This window comes from Phasianus colchicus, chromosome 8 (genome assembly GCF_987193195.1).
Source record: "Phasianus colchicus chromosome 8, bPhaCol1.hap1.1, whole genome shotgun sequence".
Classification (NCBI taxonomy): Eukaryota; Metazoa; Chordata; class Aves; order Galliformes; family Phasianidae; genus Phasianus; species Phasianus colchicus.
Window position 1 is genome coordinate 8,222,348 of NC_143443.1, and position 9,361 is coordinate 8,231,708.

The 9,361-nt window shown below is 45.7% G+C and overlaps 1 long non-coding RNA gene across 2 annotated transcripts; it reads left to right on the forward strand.

Annotated features, from left to right (window-relative positions):
- Positions 1 to 1,226: 1,226 nt before the first annotated feature.
- On the forward strand, positions 1,227 to 7,488 carry LOC149917003 (uncharacterized). 2 transcript variants are annotated; one of them, XR_016468682.1, is made up of 5 exons: positions 1,227 to 1,840; positions 1,914 to 1,946; positions 2,209 to 2,315; positions 3,160 to 3,276; positions 4,381 to 7,488. It is a non-coding gene; the product is annotated as an uncharacterized LOC149917003 (long non-coding RNA). The 2 variants fall into 2 exon arrangements; XR_016468683.1 differs by having other exon boundaries at positions 2,209 to 2,303.
- The last annotated feature ends 1,873 nt before the right edge of the window (positions 7,489 to 9,361 follow it).

The following is a 9,361-nucleotide window of genomic DNA, read 5'->3' on the forward strand; positions in this document are numbered from 1 at the left end:
CAGGAGATCTGGATTGGTGAATGAGGAGCTTGTGGATCAACTCAAAGGGGAAAAGGAAGGCTAAGGCCCATGTAGTATCACCTCTGGGGAGGGAGATGAAGGCTAACAGAAGATTTCAAGTTTGCCAACAGCAAAAAGGAGAATAGGGAATGTGTGGACCTGCTGTTTTATGAGGCGGGGGCCCTGGCAGGGGGGGAATGTGAGAAAGTGGAGGTGCTGAACTGCTTTGCTTCACTGATGAGACCACTGCTTGGGAATCCCAGATTCAGGAGTCTTTTGAAAATCTTTTGAGGAAGGATGACTTCCTCTTGATTGCTTAGGAGCTGGTGAAGGATCACTTCATGCAAAATCAATGCCTGCACATTTCTGGGTTCTGATGGGATATGCCTGTGTGTTCTAAGGGAGTTGGTAGAAGCGATTGCCAAAGCTCTCTAGCATATTCCTTATGCTCTTTCCTGTTTGAAAGGTGCTTGAAGACTGGAGGATAGTCACATCACCACAACCTTCAGAAAGGGTGAGAAGGATGGCCTGTGCAACTACAGGCCAGCTGGCTTCACCTCCCTCCTCAGCAAGGTGATGGGACAGCTTGGTCTGGGTGACATCTCCAAATGACTTGATGAGGAAGAAATTTCTAAGGAGTTGCCACGGTGGATTTGGTGAGAGGAAGTGATGCTGGACCAACCTGATAGCCTTCTGTGTTGTTGTCTCTGCTTAGATAAGAGAAGGGCAGTGGATGTTGGGGGGGGGGAACATCGCTACTATCACAGAAACGTAGGGGTTGGAAGGGACCTACAGAGATCATCAAGTCCAACCCCCCTGCCAAAGCAGGATCCCTACACCAGGTCGCACAGGTAGGTGTCCAGGCGGGTCTTGAATATCTCCAGAGAAGGAGACTCCACAACCTCCCTGGGCAGCCTGTTCCAGTGCTCCGTCACCCTCACCGTAAAGAAGTTATTGCGCACATTGGTGCGGAACTTCCTATGCTCCAGCTTCTGGCCCTTTCCCCTTGTCCTGTCTCCGCACACTGCTGAAAAGAGTCTGGCCTCGCCACTTTGCCCCCCACACCTTAGATATTTATAGACCTGGATCAGGTCCCCTCTCAGTCTTCTCTTCTCAAGGCTAAACAGACCCGGATCACTTAGCCTTTCTTCATAGGGGAGATGCTCCAGGCCCTTCACCATCTTTGTGGCTCTCCGCTGGACTCTTTCCAAGAGATCCCTGTCTTTTTTGTACTGAGGAGCCCAGAACTGGACACAGCACTCCAGATGAGGCCTTACCAGGGCAGAGTAGAGGGGGAGGATCACCTCCCTCGACCTGCTGGCCACGCTCTTTTTAATGCACCCCAGAATGCCATTGGCCTTTTTGGCCACAAGGGCACACTGCTGGCTCATGGCCAACCTGTCGTCCACCAGGACACCCAGGTCCCTCTCTGAGGGATGAGCTCCTTGCTCATCCACACAGGTCTCCAGCCACCCTTTCCCAATTTCTTGCTCACAGGGACGCACCGATCCTGGGCTTGGAAGAAAAGCTGTTTAAATGCTCACCAGCTCTCACAGGCCCCCTTACCTTCTAACACCCTAGCTCAGTAAACCTCTGAAGTGCTGGAGTCTATTTGTTGGGAATGGGCTTGTTCACACACTGATGGGAGGTGTGTGGTGATAGAATGGGGGCAATGGTCTTGAACATCAGAAGTAAGAATGCTTTTGTTGTGAGTGATAGAACAGGTTGCCTGGAGAGATGGTGGAGTCCCCTTCTCTGGATGGTGTGTGCCACAGTGGAGCATTTAGCAGTGAGGATCTGCCAGAGTATGGAAGTGATTTCATCAGTGGTGGGATGAAAGGTGAGTGATGGGGGGACCCAGGGGTGTGAGCCCTGTGACCCCTTGGAATTGATTTATGGAGCTCTTCCTGCAGGTTCAGGGCTGGAGTGGGGATCCTGCTGGTGAGGTAAGTGATGTCCTTGACCAGAGTGTGCTGCCTCTGGGCTTGATTTCTCTGGCTGGGGTCAGGTGTTAGGTTTGTTTAAGTGGTGATGGTGTGTGGCAGCCCTGCTCCTGGAGGAATGGAATTGAATGAGAAGTGCAGCCTGCGGGTCTCTGGCAACTGTTTTCTGTGGGAGCTTGGAGTCCTGGTGCTATTTCCTGTAGTGGGGTGGCCTGTTGTCTTGGTTGGTTATGTCCAGCACTCCCAAGCTGTTTTCTTCTCTCAGATCCTTGTGGCAGCTGGTCCTGAAAGGAAGGTCCTTCTCCTAGACTGGGAGCTGTGTTGTGCATGTGGAAGAAGCAGGGGAGATCTACCAGATGGGTACTCTTTGTTGTAGGTGGTCCTTGGTGGGTGTATTGTGTGTAGTCCCTTTACCCTGGAGCCCCTGTTTGGGTCCCTTAAAGAAGGTGGAAGGGAGCTTGTGTTCGGGTGTGGCTTCTCTGGGGCTGTTTTGTGTGTTTGGTATTTTGAGGGGGAGGCAAGTGCAGCTCACGGTATGTGAGCTGCACTTGTCTCCCCCTCTGGCATGGGGCTGTTGGCTGGGATTTGGGATTTGCACCATCTCAGATGATTTTTTTTTTATTTTTAGGGTGGGAGGGTTGGGTGCAGGTCAATAACGGATTTTTTTCTGTCTCCGGCTGGAGTGTGGCAGCCCTGGGAGGGGCTGAGGAGGGAGCCCTGGGGGGGCTCCCCCAGAGTGGGACTATGAGGGGGGGGGGAGCCCCTCCTGTCTGGGGCTCCCCCTGAGTGGGGGTGTGATGGGGAGGGAGCTCCCTGGTGAAGGGGTCTCTTCCCTGGGTCCTGGAGCGGCTCCTATGTGGTGGTGGCTGTTTGGTGGTGCTCCTGGTCCTGAAGGTAGCAGATAAAACTGGGAGGAGCTGGATTCTGTGTCCTGCTAAAGGAGAGAATTCAGTTTAAGTGTCAAAAATCCTGTTTGAAACAAGTCTGTCTCTGTGACAAAAGAGGATGCTTGCTCTGTGTAGTAATTTTCTTAGAATTTAAGAGCATGCTCCTGTAAAATCAGTGAATCGAATTGCCAGAAAGACAACTTAAAAACTTAATGTCTAAGCTTAAATATTGAAAAGCTAGGTCTCTCTCTTGGAGAAGTTTATCACTTCAGTTTCACTTCAGGATGAAGATAGAAGAGATACTTTAGATATATTTCTTCTCATTTCAGTGTATGCCCCTAAAATACTGAGCCTGCTTCTGCTAGGTGGGAAGCTGGTGATATGTCCCTTTTGTAGAGGAATTATTGGCTTGTGAAAGCTTTCTGGAAAGATTGTCTCTACTGCAGGTGAGAATTCTCTGTGTTGTGTGTGGGAACTGGGATGCCTATGAATATCTGCACTAAAATGGAATTGGTTAGGCTTACCTAGCTCAAGGTTTTGTGGTGAAGTGGATACCTGTCTGACGTAAAACAACAGTGAATCCTTACCACCAAAAATGAGGGTGCGCTGTCAATTTCTGCACTAGGGCCTTGTTCCCTTGCTACTGATGTTAACCAACTTGGGGAATGCAAGAAGGGAGAAAAGTGATCCCTTAAGCAATCAGCATTTGGCACTGCATCTTCTGTAAAAGAAAAAGTGAGACTGAAATCAATAACAAATATTTTTACAAGTTATCTACTGCAGAAGTGTCAGACTTGCTTTACTGACAGAATGAAATCACCCACTATATTGCCAGTGTTTGTATCATTGCAGCTGTATTTCTGGATAGAAATGTTTCTTGAGTTCAGGAGAGTTTCCTGAACTCAAAGGCAGGTGAGCTGGCCTAAAAGTGGAGTGGCAGTGACTGCCTTGCAAAAAAGACTTCTGTTTTCCTTTTTTAAGAAGAGTTCACTGAGAACTTCCTCTGGGTTCTTGCTAGGTAAAATGAGCTAGTGGTTCTTGGCAAAGACCTTCGTATCAAATCTTGGTAGGTTAGTTCCTGTGAAACTTTGAGCCAAACTGAGATTAAACTCTAACATGAATGACCAAAAATGCTTCCTGCTTTGCACTGAGCTCTTTAACAAAACAAATGGAACTGGGGTTGGGGTTCTGCCTTTGCATTAAATGTTTATGTAGTATATTGTATCTTCATGTAAGAGTTAGCAGCAGAGTTATATCATTAACTATTAAAGTGCAACATGTAGATAATTTAGGTCAGAAAATGGAGTTCATTAAGTTACATATGATACTACTTTCCTAATGACTTCAACTTCAACAGAGATTCAATGAGATGTTAGGTTATTTTACTCAAAAGTTTATGACAATTTTGGCAGACAATTGATGTATAGTTCCTTGTGATAAATGAAATGGAGGCTTGTCTTCCAGGGGGATGTCTAAAATGTATTACTGAGATGAGAGGAAAAGTTCATGAAGAAACAAATATACTAGCTCAAATGTCTCTTGGTTTACAGAATGAGGAAGCATCCTGCATTGGAAGGGACCCCCATCTCCAAGCTCTGCGGGGCGCTGCCCAGACTTCAGCTGCCCTCTCTGAGAGTGGCATCCAAATGCTTTCTGAACTCTAGCAGACCTGGGCTGTCACCTGGTGACCTGGGAAAGCTTGTTCCAATATCTCACCCTCTATTTCTGACAAGTTTTTCCTTATCTCTCCTCTGACTTAACTTCAGGCTGTTCCCTCACATCCTATTGCTAGCTACTGGGGAAAAGATGCTGAGCCCCACCTTGCTTTACAGCTTCCTTTCAGCTATTTTGAGAAAGGGAGTTCTAGTCCTTCCTTGAATGCTTTGAGACCGCTATTTCTTTTGTTTTATACTGCACTGCCCACAGCTGCACATAATTATCACAATGAGGCTGTAATGCTGCAGTGGGATGATCCCTTCTTATGCTGGGCATGATGTGCCCTGGGGTGCAGTTGGCCCCCTAGACTGCTGGGATGTGCTGCTGACTTGGTCAACTGCATCCTCTGCATTCCTTTCGGCAGGGCAGCTCTCCAGCCTTGTCCCCATCTTTATGCACAACTGGGGTGGGATAGATCCAGGTGCTTGCTCTTGTGGTTGGCAATTGAACAGCCTGTTACTGGGTGGTGATTCTTCTTCAGGGCCTTTCTATCCTTGAGCAGACCCCCCAGCTCCTCCTAATTTAGAGTAATATGCAAACATACTAAATACAGATTTGACTCCTGTGTCCTGCTTATTTATAGACTTAGGTATAGAGATAACAAATAGAACTGCCCCGGAAAAGAAGCCCTTGGAATCTGACCGGTGTCTGTCGCCTAGCCTCTCATGATCTCATTCATTCAAACAAATCCTTGGAGACGCTTATTCATGAGGCTAAGTCATCACTTAACTTCTCAAAGAGAAATAAGAGCTTGGAGCTAGACCTTCCTTGGGGGGAGATGCGACTGCATCTCCCCTTCAGGAATTTTCTTTAATGGTGGGATGTTTCCAAGGGGTAAAAAACTTGTAGGATAGTTAAAAAGAAAGGATTACACTAATTATTATATCTGGATGTATTGGAATGTTGAAATTAATGGATGCATTTTTCCAATAGAATAATGGAATAAGATATGTCTTAAATCAGCAATAAATTCATAGCTACAAATATAGATTTTCTCCCATGTTAAGTTGGATAATTTTAACTGCTACAATCCAAGTCATTTTACTATTCACATTATTTGCATGGTAATGTTATCAGTATGTATCCTACCATTACTATCCAGAGTGGCTGAGCAGGTACAGCTATAAAGTTTAAGACAACAACAAAAGAAATCCGCCTTATGGTCCGTAATGTATTTCCTTGGTATCTGCATCCAGAAGAGCTTCCAACATACATACCAGCTTCTGCAATGTCTTTCATTATAAACAGAAGTATAAACTCTCCTTACCCTCACTTTAGCCCCAGGCCCTGTGAGTGCATTCTTCCATCAGTGAAGAAGAAAAAGCATTTTTTAAAAATTTTTATGACAAATGAGAATCAAATCCCTAGTCCTTGTCAACGACAAACACAATCGATCATCAGCAACCTCAGTAATCCTACCTTTGTTCTGTCATTGTTTTTACAGAGTACCTCTCCCTTGTCATATGAGGAAGCTCTAACTTTCTCCGGTTTCTACACTCACTTGTGGTAATAACATCCCTAGCCACCTCCTTTCTGCATCAACTCAGGTTACCAAGCTGAGAAAATAGAACCCTCCCCCCAGACCTACTCAATGGATGTCAAAGTTTTTTATTTTAATATGAAAAGAAATATTAAAAAAAAAACAGTACAAGGACAATAGGAGGTCTTTAAAACTTCCTTACCTGTTGTAGCCTTTCTATGCTGTTCATAGTTCGGTAAGTACTCAGTGCAACAACAACAAAAAAAGAAAGCAGTAGAAGGAGGAAAAGTAAGGAAAAAGCAAGATTTCAGATTTCACCTTCCTAACTGCACTGAGACAGGCACAATGAGAAATTGTCGAAAAAAAAAAAGTGCACACATCCAATGTCCCTGGCTCACAAAACAACTCTGCAAAGGAGGGATCTCCTGAAAGATATTATTCCTCAGTGGCAGTCAGCTCTTAAATGGGGTCTAAGAGGAGTAGAGCCTGGCTCCACCCTTTCCACAATTGAACTGCCTTCGGCTGTTCTCACAGGCCTGACCTGGTCTCTCCCAGGTGCTCAGTCAGTGATTTGGGCCCTGACTTGGCAGTTCCCTTACAGTCATGCAAATCTCTGGCGCTTTTCAAGTCCCCAGCAAGTCTAGGTGTTCAAGTTAGTCAGTGATCACATTGCTGAATTCACATACAATTTACTAACTTTTAACATTCTAACAAGTAATAAAATACAGACCACAAACTTGCCTTGAAATACAGTTCCACAGTTGGTAGAAGAACTATATAAGCACTCAAACTAAACAAGAAAACCACGCAAAAGAAACTTATAAAAAAATCACCTTCTCTATTGTCAAGGTAAGCCTACACAGGGTACTTACTGTGGGAATCAAATGTTGTTTCTGCATTAGAATTGGATAATATTTTTATTTCATGAACTCTGTTGTCATAGTTCCTTTTGGGAGTCCTTCTACTTAACTTGGGGAAGAACTCTGATAGTTTACATCGCTTATCCTCTAGACAAACCTTCCCAGGAATGCACGCTCTGTATATAGGTGTATATATGTATATTTTGTCACACACATTGCAAGAAGATCCTGCACGAGATCAAACCAGAGAACAAAGCATGGTATGCCGAAGAAGCCCTGAAGAGACATCTGAAGCCTGGCATCATCCCCCCCGGAGCTCTTTGTTTAACGAAGACTTCGGAGACAATCACCATCTCAATACGACAAGAAGAGCACCGAGACATCTTGGAAACAACAGGATGGCTACACCAGATAACACACGAATCAACAAACATAAACTGATAAGATTGTGAACCTGGAGTACCCAGCCAATGGGGAAACAGGGCAGGGGGATGGATAAAGGGAAAAACAGGGTATAAAGACGGTCATCTTGTGTCCATAGGTGCGCTCCTGCTTGCGGGACGCCCGCCATTGCGATCGCGAATAAAATCTGCTTTATCAGAGATACCGTCCTGGCAAAAATTATTTGGATGTTTCCAACAATTTGGGGGCTCGTCCGGGATTATTATCGCTTCTTTGGAGGTCTCCCTACTGCCCTGGACAGGATAGGTGCACCCCGCTGATTTCAGCGGTCCTGTCTGGGTGGTGAGGTGACTCCTTGGGACGGCCGATAAGAAACCGAGACTGTTACATACAGGACGGGCTCTGAGAAAGCCAAGGGGCAGGTAGGCACGGGTATTGGCCCCTGGGGACCCGGTAACTTCGTGCACGGACCAAGGTAAGGGAGTTTGATTCTTACCTTGGGGGTCGGTGGAGACTCCAGTGAGTGTGTGTGACTGAGACGCACTTTTAGTGCGAAGCGAGTGCTGAGTCCCGATCTGCGGTTCTGTTGTCCCGCGAGGGGCAGGGCCAGAGACGGACGAAGCGGCTGTGTTGGTAAAAGGAAGAGTCTCGGGAGGGAGCTGTTGGTGTGCGGTACCCTGGACACTTGACGAAGTGCCAGCAGTACACCCCTATTAATCCGAGAATCGGAGCGAGGTGCTCCGGAGGGATTGGCCCTAAATCCGAGAATCGGAGTGTGGTAACCTGTGGGCTGGGTAGTTCACAGTAGCATTCCGGAGGGATGGGGAATAGGAGCTCCCAAGGACAGGGGAAAAAGGTTTCCAAAGTCGTGCCTAAAGATAGCCCCTTGGGGAAAATGTTTCAGAATTGGAAAATGATCCCAAGACCAGGGACATGGATTAAAAAAAAAAAAAAAAAAAAAAAAGCTTAACTATTGTATACAAACATGGCCTAGAGAGCCAATACAGGGAAAATCAATATTCGTCTGGATCTGACGAAGTTTGGGTGTGTCAGATTCTGAATTCATATGTAAAGAATAAAACCCCCTTTTTCAAAGGAGGAATCAGACTACGCTGCTTGCTGGATTCAAGAAGCCAGTCTGTTACTAGTAAGGAAAGGTCCGGACCAGGGAGGGGAGGAACTAGAAAAGAGAACTAATCAATGGGATCCTTTAAAGAATCTACCTCCCCCATATAACCCCAATGTAGCACCAGGGGCAATAGTTGTAGGCTCAGAAGGAGAAAATGGGGAAGCAAATGGGGTTACTCTACAGGAAGGAAGGCATGCTGGGCTCAGGAAAGAATTAGAACAATGTAAAAGAGATATTGAAAATTTCCCCTTCCCTAAAACTAACCATACTAATGCCCTCATGTATCCCTTACGGGAGGTTCCACTGGGACAAGGGGAAATAGGCTATGTAAATTCCCCACTCACTAGCGGAGAAGTAAGGAATTTTAAGAAGGAAAAGAAATTCTTAACTGAGGATCCTATAGGAGTAGCAGAGCAATTAAATCAATTTCTGGGGCCAAATTTCTACTCATGGATGGAAATGATGTCTATTATTGGGTATGTTGTTTACTGGAGAGGAAAGAGGTATGATTAGGTGGGCAGCTATGCAAGTGTGGAAAATGAATACAGGGGGCAGGTTGGGCCCTGGAAGGAGGCAGAGAGAGGAAGGATCCTGAGGATAAATTGTACTGATTATTGTCATTGTCTTTGTGATTGTTAAATGTTTATGTTGTGAAAGTGTTATGTTACGATACGTTATGTTATGTTATGTCATGTACGAGGCTGTTGTGGAACAAAGGGTGTCTAAAGTGATACCGGGAAGATTCCCTGGGTTGTATTTTTGCTCACTGGAGAAACATTGCTGGTGAGCCAGGGGGAATATTGAATAAGAAATCAGGAACATAAACGGAGTAATGGGACCAATTTTATAATTGAGTGCCCTAATCACAAGACCAAGTGCTGGGTGTTTGTGGAAGTTGAAGAACTGTATTGTTTGATTTGTGGATTTGGAAGGCAGTGGGAGAA